The sequence below is a fragment of the Triticum urartu genome, chromosome 5A (genome assembly GCF_056163025.1).
Source record: "Triticum urartu cultivar PI428250 chromosome 5A, HENAU_Tu73, whole genome shotgun sequence".
Taxonomy (NCBI): domain Eukaryota; kingdom Viridiplantae; phylum Streptophyta; class Magnoliopsida; order Poales; family Poaceae; genus Triticum; species Triticum urartu.
The window spans coordinates 87526591-87541664 of record NC_141877.1 but is presented as its reverse complement, the minus strand read 5'-3'; positions in this window follow the sequence as shown (position 1 = coordinate 87541664).

Here is a 15074-nt window from a genome sequence, read left to right as displayed (position 1 = left end):
TAAAAGGTTTTATTTTATTTTCTTATTAGTTTTGTTTTAGGTATAACAGGAGTTCTATAATAGATATTCATTTGATTCTTTTTGCACCTAGTTTGTATGCTGTTTTCCTTTATGTTAGTTAGCAAAACCATTGTTTTGGATCTGTTAAGAAAAGTGTTAGTAGGTTAAAACTATTTCTTTGTTGTTGCTTGATGTGATGAAAACCTTGATTTTGTTTCCTCGAGTTTTCTTTGTTTTTGGTTTGAGTGCTTGTGTGTTTTCCTTTAGCTTGCTGATATGTTATTAGTGAAATACTTATTTGTGCTATTGTTTGACTTGGTAGAATTTCCGGAGTGCAAAGCTTGCTATTCGAGTCACTAGCGTTTGAAGACCGTCGGCCAGGCAAGTCATTTGATCATGTTTTACAATACCTATGATTTTGTTGCATTAGAACTGTTCCTCCCCACCATGCATGCAGTAGGAGAATTTGAAGTTATGTCTTGAGTAGTATCATGAGGTAGGATGAACCCAACTCCCCTTGCTACTATTGCCCGAGACGATGTAGTTTACCTTGCTATGCTCGTAGACGGGGTTGGTTGAGAGATTCATAAGGGAGATGTGAGAGTCAAGATGATGAAAACCCCATGACTTCAAGATCAAGATGGACTTCTAATTCACTACTGGGTGGAGGACGGTTGACGGGCACCCTGGAGAAACCAGCGGATGGCCGGGATGCATGGAGAAGCGCCATGACATCTTGCAGAAAGCTTCACCCAGCCACGAAGAGACGGATGGATACCCCTTGACCGGAAGCTTACCTGTGCAGCCGCAAGCCATTATGGGCTCTGGCTGTGTTGACCTTAGGCGTGACTCTGGACGGACGGTGCCAGCAGATGTAGAAGAATGGTAGGACATGGATGGGTACCGGCAGTGCTCAGAGAAACTCTACGAAAGACCATGTTTCGTTCATCCCGTCTTCAAACACCAGGCAGTGCGAGGACATAAAGGAGGGAACGATTCTTGCGGGTAAAGTGCACAAGACTCAGCGGAGTAACAACCTAATTGATTAGCCGTGTCCCCAGTTACGGACAAATGAGCCTCTGGAAACTGGAGTATTTCAGAAATCTCAACACCGAACTTAATAAATTAATTGAGGGGTTATTTAATAATTGGGAATGAGACATTGGTTGGTGGAACCATCTCAATAACAACCAACATTTTGAAGTAATTGCAAGCAAGTCCTTCGTTGTAGGGAAACACTGGCTTTTTCGCAAAACATAAAACATAGAGCCCCACAACCAAATTGCATATAGTGTTAGCTTTATTATTGTTGTTTTCTCTATGACTTGCCGGCATATTCTAAATGCTGACCTACACGGCTGCAACGTCTCATGTTGTAGAGGAGTTTTCCGACCAGGAGTGAGGCTACGATCTACGCTTGGTGATTTCCCTATGTAGTCGGATGGACTCGCTATTCGTCTACACTTCCGCAACTTATTTAGTTTATTTCTCATGAGTTGGCCTTCGGCCGAATTTATTATGATGTAATAAAGACTCGATATGAGAATCGTGTAATAAATTCAGGTGTGATTGAACTTTGAATCTTTTCATCAATGTACTGTGTGTGCCAGCATGATCTTGGGATGGTACAGCTACACAGAGACTTGACCGATTTTGGGTCGGGTCGTTACAAATGCACATCACTATAAGCCTTGCAAGCATTGCAACTAATGAGTTAGTTGCGAGATGATGTATTACGGAACGAGTAAAGAGACTTGCCGGTAACGAGATTGAACTAGGTATTGAGATACCAACGATCGAATCTCGGGCAAGTAACATACCAATGACAAAGGGAACAACGTATGTTGTTATGCGGTCTGACCGATAAAGATCTTCGTAGAGTATGTAGGAGCCAATATGGGCATCCAGTTCCCGCTATTGGTTATTGACAAGAGAGGTTTCTCGGTCATGTCTACATAGTTCTCGAACCCGTAGGGTCCGCACGCTTAAACGTTCGTTGACGATATAGTACTATATGAGTTATGTATGTTGATGACCGAATGTTGTTCGGAGTCCGGGATGAGATCACGGACATGACGAGGAACTCCGGAATGGTCCAAAGATAAAGTTTGATATATGGGATAGTAGTGTTTGATCTCCAGAAGGGTTCCGGAATTCACCGGAAGGGGTTCCGGATGTTTCCCGAAATGTTTGGGCACGAGAACACTTTATCTAGGACAAAGGGGAAAGCCCATGAGGCTTTTGGAAAGTGCAAAAGGAAGTTTTGCAGAGACCAGAGGCTAGATGCCAGGAACCCTGGAGTCTAGCCCTGGAGTCCGAGAAGGACTCTTGCCTTTCAGGTGAAACCGACTTTGAGGAGGCTTTTACTCCAAGTTTCGACCCCAAGGCTCAACATATAAATAGAGGGGTAGGGATAGCACCAAAGACACATCAGGAAACACCAAGCCGTGTGCCGGCAACCCCGTTCCCTCTAGTTTATCCTCCGTCATAGTTTTCGTAGTGCTTAGGCGAAGCCCTGCGGAGATTGTTCTTCACCAACACCGTCACCACGCCGTCGTGCTGCTGGAACTCATCTACTACTTCGCCCCTCTTGCTGGATCGAGAAGGCAAGGACGTCACCGAGCCGAATGTGTGCAGAACTCGGAGGTGCCGTGCTTTCGGTACTTGGATCGGTCGGACGTGAAGACGTATGACTACATCAACCGCGTTAATATAATGCTTCCGCGAATGGTCTACGAGGGTACGTAGACAACACTCTCCCCTCTCGTTGCTATGCATCACCATGATCTTGCGTGTGCGTAGGAAATTTTTTGAAATTACTACGTTCCCCAACAGTGGTATCAGAGCCTAGGTTTTATGCATTGATGTTGTGCACGAGTAGAACACAAGTGAGTTGTGGGCGATATAAGTCATACTGCTTACGAGCATGTCATACTTTGGTTCGGCGGTATTGTTGGATGAAGCGGCCCGGACCGACATTACGCGTACGCTTACGCGAGACTGGTTCTACCGACGTGCTTTGCACACAGGTGGCTGGCGGGTGTCAGTTTCTCCAACTTTAGTTGAACCAAGTGTGGCTACGCCCGGTCCTTGCGAAGGTTAAAACAACACCAACTTGACAAACTATCATTGTGGTTTTGATGTGTAGGTAAGAACGGTTCTTGCTTAAGCCCGTAGCAGCCACGTAAAACTTGCAACAACAAAGTAGAGGACGTCTAACTTGTTTTTGCAGGGCATGTTGTGATGTGATATGGTCAAGACATGATGCTAAATTTTATTGTATGAGATGATCATGTTTTGTAACCGAGTTATCGGCAACTGGCAGGAGCCATATGGTTGACGCTTTATTGTATGCAATGCAATTGCGCTATAATGCTTTACTTTATCACTAAGCGGTAGCGATAGTCGTAGAAGCATAAGATTGGCGAGACGAAAACGATGCTACGATGGTGATCAAGGTGTTGCGCCGGTGATGATGGTGATCATGACGGTGCTTCGGAGATGGAGATCACAAGCACAAGAAGATGATGGCCATATCATATCACTTATATTGATTGCATGTGATGTTTATCTTTTATGCATCTTATCTTGCTTTGATTGACGGTAGCATTATAAGATGATCTCTCACTAAATTTCAAGATAAAATTGTTCTCCCTGAGTATGCACCGTTGCCAAAGTTCGTCGTGCCCAGACACCACATGATGATCGGGTGTGATAAGCTCTACGTCCATCTACAACGGGTGCAAGCCAGATTTTGCACACGTAGAATACTTAGGTTAAACTTGACGAGCCTAGCATATGCAGATATGGCCTCGGAACACTGAGATCGAAAGGTCGAGCGTGAATCATATAGTAGATATGATCAACATATTGATGTTCACCATTGAGAGCTACTCCATTTCACGTGATGATCGGTTATGGTTTAGTTGATTTGGATCACGTGGTCACTTAGAAGATTAGAGGGATGTCTTTCTAAGTGGGAGTTCTTAAGTAATATGATTAATTGAACTTTAATTTATCATGAACTTAGTCCTGGTAGTATTAGCATATCTATGTTGTAGATTAATAGCTCGCGTTTAGCTCCCCTGTTTTATTTTTGATATGTTCCTAGAGAAAACTAAGTTGAAAGATGTTAGTAGCAACGATGCGGATTGGATCCGTGATCTGAGGTTTATCCTCATTGCTGCACAAAAGAAATATGTCTTTGATGCACCGCTAGGTGACAAACTATTGCAGGAGCAGATGTAGATGTTATGAACATTTGGCTAGCTCAATATGATGACTACTTGATAGTTTTGTGCACTATGCTTAAACGGCTTAGAATCGGGACTTCAAAGACGTTTTGAATGTCATGGACCATATGAGATGTTCCAGGTGTTGAAGTTAATATTTCAAGCAAATACCCGAGTTGAGAGATATGAAGTCTCCAACAAGTTCTATAGCTAAAAGATGGAGGAGAATAGCTCAAGCAGTGAGCATGTGCTCAGATTGTCTGGGTACTACAATCGCTTGAATCAAGTGGGAGTTAATCTTCCAGATAAAATAGTGATTGACAAAATTCTCTAGTCACCATCACCAAGTTAGTAGAACTTCGTGATGAACTATGATATGCAAGGGATAACGGAAACGATTCCCAAGCTCTTCGTAATGCTGAAATCGACGAAGGTAGAAATCAAGAAAAATATCAAGTGTTGATGGTAGACAAGACCAGTAGTTTCAAGAAAAGGGCAAAGGGAAGAAGGGGAACTTCAAGAAGAACAGCAAGCAAGTTGCTGCTCAAGTGAAGAAGCCCAAGTCTGGTCCTAAGCCTGAGACTGAGCGCTACTACTGCAAAGGGACTGGTCACTAGAAGCGGAACTGCCCCAAGTATTTGGCGGATAAGAAGGATGGCAAGGTGAACAAAGGTATATTGGATATACATGTTATTGATGTGTACTTTACTAGTGTTTATAGCAACCCCACGGTATTTGATACTAGTTCAGTTGCTAAAAGTAGTAACTCGAAATGGGAGTTGCAAAATAAACAGAGACTAGTTAAGGGTGAAGTGACGATGTGTGTTGGAAGTGGTTCCAAGACTGATATGAGCATCATCGCACACTCCCTATACTTTCAGGATTAGTGTTGAACCTAAATAAATGTTATTTGGTGTTTGCGTTGAGCATGAATATGATTTGATCATGTTTATTGCAATACGGTTATTCATTTAAGTAAGAGAATAAATTGTTGTTCTGTTTACATGAATAAAACCTTATATGGTTACACACCCAATGGTTCGTTGGATCTCGATCGTAGTGATACACATATTCATAATATTGAAACCAAAAGATGCAAAGTTAATAATGATAGTGCAACTTATTTGTGGCACTGCCGTTTAGGTCATATTTGTGTAAAGCGCGTGAAGAAACTCCATGCTGATGGAATTTTGGAATCACTTGATTATGAATCACTTGATGCTTGCGAACCATGCCTCATGGGCAAGATGACTAAGACTCCGTTCTCCGGAACAAAGGAGCGAGCAACTGAGTTATTGGAAATAATACATACTGATGTATGTGGTTCGATGAGTGTTAAGGCTCACGGCAAGTATCATTATTTTCTGACCTTCACAGATGATTTGAGCGGATACAGGTATATCTACTTAATGAAACACAAGTCTGAAACATTTGAAAAGTTCAAAGAATTTCAGAGTGAAGTGGAGAATCATCGTAACAAGAAAATAGAAGTTTCTACGATATGATCACAGAGGTAAAATATTTGAGTTAAGAGTTTGGCCTTCAGTTAAAACAATGTGAAATAGTTTCACTACTCACGCCACCTGGAACACCACAGTGTAATGGTGTGTCCGAACGTCATAACCGTACTTTATTAGATATGGTGCGATCTATGATGTCTCTTACCGATCTACCACTATCGTTTTGGGGTTATGCATTAGAGACAGCTGCATTCACGTTAAATAGGGAACCATCTAAACCCGTTGAGACGACACCGTATGAACTATGGTTTGGCAAGAAACCTAAGTTGTCGTTTCTTAAAGTTTGAGGTTGCGATCCTTATGTGAAAAAGTTTTAACCTGATGAGGTCAAACCCAAATCGGAGAAGTGCGTCTTCATAGGATACCCAAAAGAAAATTTTGTGTACACCTTCTATCACAGATCCGAAGGCAAGATATGCGTTGCTGAGAATGGATCCTTTCTAGAGAAGGAGTTTCTCTCTAAAGAAGTGAGTGCGAGGAAAGTAGAACTTGATGAGGTAACTGTACCTGCTCCCTTATTGGAAAGTAGTTCATCACAGAAATTTGTTCCTGTGACTACTACACCGATTAGTCAGGAAGCTAATGATGATGATCATGTAACTTCAGATCAAGTTACTACCAAACCTCGTAGGTAAACCAGAGTGAGATCCGCACCAGAGTGGTACGATAATCATGTTCTGGAGGTCATGTTACTTGACCATGACGATCCTACTAACTATGAGGAAGCGATGATGAGCCCAGATTCCGCGAAATGGCTTGAGGCCATGAAATCTGAGATGAGATCCATGTATGAGAACAAAGTATGGACTTTGATTGACTTGCCCAATGATCGGAGAGCCATTGAGATTAAATGGATCTTCAAGAGGAAGACGGACGCTGATAGTAGTGTTACTATGTACAAAGCTAGAATTGTCGCAAAAAAGTTTTCGACAAGTTCAAGGTGTTGACTACGATGAGAGTTTCTCAATCGTATCTATGCTTAAGTCTGTCCGAATCATGTTAGAAATTGCCGCATTTTATGAAATCTGGCAAATGGATAAACAAAACTGCATTCCTTAATGGATTTATTAAAGAAGAATTGTATATGATGCAACCAGAAGGTTTTGTCAATCCTAAAGGTACTAACAAAATATGCAAGCTCCAACAATCCATCTATGGACTGGTGCAAGCATCTCGGAGTTGGAATATACACTTTGATAAGTTGATCAAAGCATATAGTTTTATACAGACTTGCGGTGAAGCCTGTATTTACAAGAAAATGAGTGGGAGCACTACAGCATTTCTGATAAGTATATGTGAAAGACATATTGTTGATCGGAGATAATGTAGAATTATTCTGCAAAGCATAAAGGAATGTTTGAAAGGAGTTTTTCAAAGAAAGACCTCAGTGAAGCTGCTTACATATTAAGCATCAAGATCTATAGAGATAGATTAAGACGCTTGATAAGTTTTTTCAATGAGTACATACCTTGACAAGATTTTGAAATAGTTCAGAATGGAACAGTCAAAGAAAGAGTTCTTGCCTGTGTTACAAGGTGTGAAATTGAGTAAGACTCAAAGCTCGACCACGGCAGAAGATAGAAAGATAATGAAAGTCATTCCCTATGCCTCAGTCATAGGTTCTATAAAGTATGCCATGCTGTGTACCAGACCTATTGTATACCCCGCCCTGAGTTTGGTAAGGGAGTACAATAGTGATCTAGGAGTAGATCACTGGACATTGGTCAAAATTATCCTTACTGGAGTAAGGATATGTTTCTCGATTATGGAGGTGAAAAAAGGTTCGTCGTAAAGGGTTACGTCGATGCAAGTTTTGACACTGATCCAGATGACTCTAAGTCTCAATCTGGATACATATTGAAAGTGGGAGCAATTAGCTAGAGTAGCTCCGTGCAGAGCATTGTTGACATAGAAATTTGCAAAATACATACGGATCTGAATGTTGCAGACCCATTGACTAAACTCCTCTCACAAGCAAAACATGATCACACCTTAGTACTCTTTGGGTGTTAATCACATAGCAATGTGAACTAGATTATTGACTCTAGTAAACCCTTTGGGTGTTGGTCACATGACGATGTGAACTATGGGTGTTAATCACATGGTGATGTGAACTATTGATGTTAAATCACATGGCGATGTGATCTAGATTATTGACTCTAGTGCAAGTGGGAGACTGAAGTAAATATGCCCTAGAGGCAATAATAAAGTTATTATTTATTTCCTTATTTCATGATAAATGTTTATTATTCATGCTAGAACTGTATTAACCGGAAACATAATACATGTGTGAATACATAGACAAACAGAGTGTTACTAGTATGCCTCTACTTGACTAGCTCGTTGATCAAAGATGGTTAAGTTTCCTAACCATATACATGAGTTGTCATTTGATTAACGGGATCACATCATTAGGAGAATAATGTGATTGACTTGACCCATTCCGTTAGCTTAGCACTTGATTGTTTAGTTTGTTGCTATTGCTTTCTTCATGACTAATACATGTTCCTATGACTATGAGATTATGCAACTCCCGTTTACCGGAGGAACACTTTGTGTGCCACCAAACGTCACAACGTAACTGGGTGATTATAAAGGTGCTCTACAGGTGTCTTCAAAGGTACTTGTTGGGTTGGCGTATTTCGAGATTAGGATTTGTCACTCCGCTTGTCAGACAGGTATCTCTGGGCCCACTCGGTAATGCACATCACTATAAGCCTTGCAAGCATTGCAACTAATGAGTTATTTGCGGGATGATGTATTACGGAACGAGTAAAGAGACTTGCTGGTAACGAGATTGAACTAGGTATTGAGATACCGATGATCGAATCTCGGGCAAGTAACATACCAATGACAAAGGGAACAATGTATGTTGTTATGCGGTCTGACCAATAAAGATCTTCGTAGAGTATGTAGGAGCCAATATGGGCATCCAGGTCCCGCTATTGGTTATTGACAAGAGAGGTGTCTCGGTCATGTCTACATAGTTCTCGAACCCGTAGGGTCCGCACGCTTAAACGTTCATTGACAATATAGTACTATATGAGTTATGTATGTTGATGACCGAATGTTGTTCGGACTCCAGGATGAGATCACGGACATGACGAGGAACTCCGGAATGGTCCGGAGATAAAGTTTGATATATGGGATAGTAGTGTTTGATCTCCGGAAGGGTTCCGGAATTCATCGGAAGGGGTTCCGGATGTTTCCCGAAATGTATGGGACGAGAACACTTTATCTTGGCCAAAGGGGAAAGCCCATGAGGCTTTTGGAAAGTGCAAAAGGAATTTCTGCGGAGACCAGAGGCTAGACGCCAGGAACCATGGCGTCCAGGGGGTAGACGCCGGGAACCCTGGCGTCTAGCCCTGGAGTCCGAGAAGGACTCTTGCCTTTCGGGTGAAACCGACTTTGAGGAGGCTTTTACTCCAAGTTTCGACCCCAGGGATCAACATATAAATAGAGGGGTAGGGCTAGCACCAAAGACACATCAAGAAACACCAAGCCCTGTGCCGGCAACCCCGTCCCCTCTAGTTTATCCTTCGTCATAGTTTTCGTAGTTCTTAGGCGAAGCCCTGCGGAGATTGTTCTTCACCAGCACCGTCACCATGCCGTCGTGCTGCCGGAACTCATCTACTACTTCGCCCCTCTTGCTGGATCGAGAAGGCGAGGACATCACTGAGCCGAACGTGTGCAGAACTCGGAGGTGCCGTGGTTTCGGTACTTGAATCGGTCGAACGTGAAGACGTACGATTACATCAACCGCGTTGATATAACTCTTCCGCGAACGGTCTACAAGGGTACGTAGACAACACTCTCCCCTCTCGTTGCTATGCATCACCATGATCTTGCGTGTGGATAGGAATTGTTTTGAAATTACTACATTCCCCAACAGCCACATCATCTATTTTATCTAGATACCTGTGATGTTACTACCTATATATGTTACTCCCACTGTGGGTAGTCTAAGCAGGCTATAAGGAATAGAATAATATATATGTGCTTTAGATGGAGGAAAGAGAAGAGGAGAGAGAAGAGAAGCGGGCTCTTGGTTAGTAGAGCCAGCTGCAATACGAGACCCAGGACACTATGAGGATGTAAGGTGGGCCAACAATTGATAAACTAGTACATATTTAAAACTTATTATTGTACATGCCCGCTAAGAGGTTGGTTGTATATGACGTGGCAACTTCTTATAGTCGACCCTTGGCTATATTATTAATTGTGCTCTTAGTGAGGTAGCTAGTATATCATAGACTAGCTAGTATTACTCCATCCTTTTCGGTTTAGGATGGTTGTAATGGTAGTATCATAAGCGGTATCATGCATGCCAACTAGAATTTCTAGATGATGTGGCACACAATTAAATGAGGAAAGAGAGGATGTGGTATCATATCATGATACCGTGTCATATTAAATGTTGTACTACTTTATGTGATGCATGACAATTAATAAGGGAACCTAAGATGCTAACTTATGATACTATGCATTACGGAAGTAATATTATACACCAGTATATATCATATGCATGATACTAGTATATGATACTCCCCATTACAACCAGCCTTTTATAGGGGTCAATTCAAAAATCTCACCAACCAAGGTAGATGGTGAGTGGTGGAATACCTTTTGTAGTTTGCAAAAACACCCAATTAATGCTTTTGTTTTCCTCAAAAATTATGTTTTCAAATGTATTAATTGCAATACATGCATGCATAAAGTACATGCATTGGTCAACTTTCTCTTAATACATGCATGCAATGATTTAATGCACCTTGGAATCTGAACATCTGATGGGGAACAACCAAATTGAGCCTAATAAAATGGAAAAACTAAAATTTTGAGACAAGCCTATAAACCAGAAAGGAGGGAATATATATGCATGATACTAGTATATGATCGGCAATGCCTCCGTAATGCGCGCATGCATAGTATCATAAGTTAGTATCTTAGGTTGCCTTATTAATTGCCATGCATGACAAAAAGTAGTACAACATTTAATATGATACGGTATCATGATATGATACCACACCCTCTCTTTCCTCATTTAACTGTGTGCCACATCATCCAAAAAGTCTAGTTGGCATGCATCATACCGCTTAATACTCCCATATTACGACCAGCCTTATTAGGGTGGCCATAGTGGGGGTATCATAGCCGATATCATGCACTCGGGAATAGAAAATATGATGATGTGGCAAAGAAGCAGTAACATAGGTAGATACCATAACATATATGTGTAATAAATGCTATACTATTTTGTGTCATGCATGGCCATAAATACGGTCATCTATGATATATACTACTCTATGATACTTTATATGCACTATGAAGGTACGTATGTAGTATCCACTGGCGGAGGCAGGGGCAGCAGGGGCCCCGGCCCTCCCCAACATTAGTCACTTCTTTGTATTTTGGGCGTGAACATTAAACTTTTTGTTATGTTTCCTTAATCGGCCCTGTCGGTGTCAAAACCGGCGGATCTCGGGTCGGGGGTCCCGAACTGTGCGTCTAAGGCGGATGGTAATAGGAGGCAGGGGACACGATGTTTTACCTAGGTTCGGGCCCTCTTGATGGAGGTAAAACCCTACGTCCTGCTTGATTTATTCTTGATGATATGAGTATTACAAGAGTTGATCTACCACGAGATCGGAGAGGCTAAACCCTAGAAGCTAGCCTATGGTATGATTGTATGTATATGATCTATCGACTAGCCTGGCCTTGGTTTATATAATGCACCAGAGGCCTAGGATAACAAGAGTCCTAGCCGAATACACCGGTGGGGAGGAGTCCTTGTCTTGATTACCAAGTCTTGTGGAATCTTCCTTGTATGCGGCAGCTGTTCGAAATGGCCCATGAGTATACGACCATGGGGGTCCTCGGCCCAATCTAACAGATCGGGAGATGACGTGGTGAGTACCCCCTAGCCCAGGACACCGTCAGTAGCCCCCTGAACCGGTCTTCAATTTAGGGACGCTCCTCGATTCTTCCGAACTGTTCTTCATCTTCGGTCGTCGGTCTTGAAAACTGGTTCAACAAATCTTCTCATCTTCGATCTTGAGGATCACCGAAATGCATTCGGCGAGTTTACACGTCGGGTATCCGAGGAGCCCCTTTAAGTTTCCGGCCTTTATCAATGCCTTGTTATTTTTATGCCACACCTCGGGTTTGAAGTCGTTCCCGGGAGGCAGTGTCCTCTTGCGTGTGAGCTCTAATGCCGGACTGCATTCGAGGTATCTTTTGGAGCCGAGCACCAATGCCGGACGGCTTCCGAGCTCTAACGCCGAAATGTATCCGAGCTCCAATGCCGGACTGTGTCCAAGCTCCAACGCCGGACTATATCCAAGATGTCATAGATCATCTATGTCCAAAAGAGTTGAAGGAGTTTAGCCGAGCTTAATGCTGGAAATGCCCTCTATGGAGCCAGCCACTAGCGCCCGAGCTTTATGCCGGACTGCTTCCGAGGTGGTGCACCACCACGACTATGGGCCGATTTTTTGTCAATATTTTTTATTGGTGCAATTTATTCTCTACCGAGATATATAGCCAGTAGCCCTCAAGGTGTGTATTGGTCTAAAACCCAAGATGCACCTGAAGGATGACGTAAGACCACTGATCCCAGTAGCCGCTGGGACTTAGGTTGATTTGCAAAATCGGCCTGAGGATCAAGTCCTAGCTCGGCAGAATACTTCGGGACACAAAAAGCGGCATGCTCAGTCCTCGAGACTCAGGTTGGGTGCGGCCGACCAACCTGAGGATCAAAATCTCCTCGGCAACTGTGTTGCACTTAAATTTTTTTGCATTGAACAGGCAATGTAGTAGCCCCGAGACACTGGTCAGGTGGCAACACCAGATCAGGGGATCGATGTGCCCCTTTAATATTTTTAAATAATAAGCCCGAAGCCTAGTAGCCCCCGAGCCTCAATGCGGGCACGGGTGGCCGAATTAAGGATCGATATCCATAGTAAAATCACAAATTATGTGTAATGACTCTATGTATCCAAGTACTTTACGTTATTAATGCTCGGATCTGCATTGTACAAAACTTTGTTGACCGACCATCGGTTTCCACCTCCTCGGCTAGGAGCCGAGGAGCGTTTGTCCTACTTTATAAAGCCTTTATGAGGGCAAAGATTTACGACAAACAAGGCAATCTGTCCATACGGTTTTATAAACAAAGGTACGCAGAGAGATATGTTATATTACTATTTAACATAAGAAATGTCTTCCAAAGAAAATAGTCCCGCTATCGGTTCCTTTCTTAGGGTTGTCATGCTAAGCATGATCATGAAACCTCAGTTCTAATGTAAGAGCAAAATATTGAGGATTTTGTTTGGGAGGCCAGTTACTAGCCCCCGGTAGTGTTCGGTGACAGTCGAGGTCAAGCCGCAAACACTTCGGCCATTGTTATGAATGGCCTGTCATTTAACACAGTCATCGGATCGCTGACCAGTTTACGCTTATTGTGACAGTCAGTTTTCGGCTTTCTCCACTGAGGTGCTTAACCATGTGAGCTGGAAGCACAATCGCAGTGGTTCTCCCTTTGCACGCCTAGCCGAACAAAGCGGAACGTAGGAAGCAAGTGCAGGAGCCGGGAAACCCAACTATTGACCGAAGACACAATTCGAAACCGATGCATATATAGCAATATCCGAGAATGTTTTTGCCGAATCTCCAAAGGTGTTCGGCGTTGCACTGCGAGACTTGTGCTAAAAACACACAAATAGTTTGAAAGTGCCATAAGGCTGGAAAACCAAAAAACGTCAGTAAAAACTTGACGTCCGAACAAGATCAAGTGTTCAGTGCCAATCCGAAAATTGGTCTTAGAAAAAAAAAGAGTGCTTCTGTCGTGCTTTAACATGACACATCCTATCTCAAGACTTCAAGCGGGTCAGCCTACGGCTTCAACCTCCTATCCCGAAGGCGGAGTACTTCTCATTAAGCCAGTTTAGCAACCTAAACTCTAGCGGCTTTGAGAGAGAAATTAGGCTCCCCGGCTAGTGACCACACACTCGTGTCGAAAAAAGGAGTGATGAATAATAATAGTAATAAAAACTTTGCAACAACTAAGAAGAAGAACACTTATTATAAAACGGTTCATATAAATTTAAGAGCCCCCAAGTGACTTGGGTAAAAGAATTTTATGTATAATGATTGTATGTACCGAAGTACTAATATCATATCTTTGTTCACCCGAACTTTAAACGTGTCTTAACCGACCGTCGGCTTCTCCCTCTTCGGTCAAGGATCGAAAAGTGTTATGTACTCCACCTGTCGAGAATATCGACAGTGTTTCCGAAAACCAGGCAACCGGGCCGTAAGGCTGTAACAGACAAAGCGCGCTCAGGGAACTTATGCTATATTACAGACGAAGTGTAAGAAGCATCTTCGAAGAAAATAGTACCCCCACCGATACCTTTCTTCGGTGCTCATTATTACTATGAGACTTGTGCAATAGATTTTTTGTACTCATGAGTTCCGTTGTGTGCCGACCATGATTGAAAACAATAAGAGCGCTAGCTTTCGGCTTCACCCAGTCTGAGGTCAGAGCTCGGAGGACCCGGTCGTGACAATCACAGAGGTGCTCCCTTTACTCCCTAGCCGAACAATCGGGAACGTAGGGGTAAGCACAGGAGCCAGGCAACCCAGCTTGCAAATCGCTTAAGTCAATATGGTGCATATTGTGGCGTAATACACGAACAAGGAACGAAGCCGTACAAGTATAATCATATGCAAGAGGAAAAGCTTCATAAAGGAAGCCCCTAGACAAACGGGGTATTTGAATTTGTGTGTCACAAACAAAGTTTGGACAAGGAAAATTTTTACAAGCAACTTTTTTCCAAAATAGTATAATGCTTGGTTGAACCGAACACAAGTTAAAAATTTAAAACTTGGAGCATGAAGGCAACTTAGCTGGTTAATGTGGGTATTGACGACGCGGTCCGAGCTTGATGCGGGACAAGGTTCCATCCCCCAAACCGGTCCTGAGGTGGCGGAGCAAAGAGCTCAGCACTCCGAAGTGGTGACATAGCATGGTTAATGCAGGCCGGCAGAGTGATGCCGAAGTCCCCGGCATGGGGTAATGAAGTGTTGACGAAGCCCCCCGTCCAGCCGAGGTGACGCTAAAGGATATAGTCCGACTGGATCATTTTCCTGTGCACAAAAATAGTGCAAATCGGAAATAATAATAATAATGATAAAAAATGTTGCATAATAAATAATTTATGCAAAGTGAGTAATAAAATAAATATGGCCTGGTGCCGAAGTCAACGCCGATGTAGGGCGTCGGCGTGATGCGGTAAAGGTGTGGCAAAGCCTGAATTCA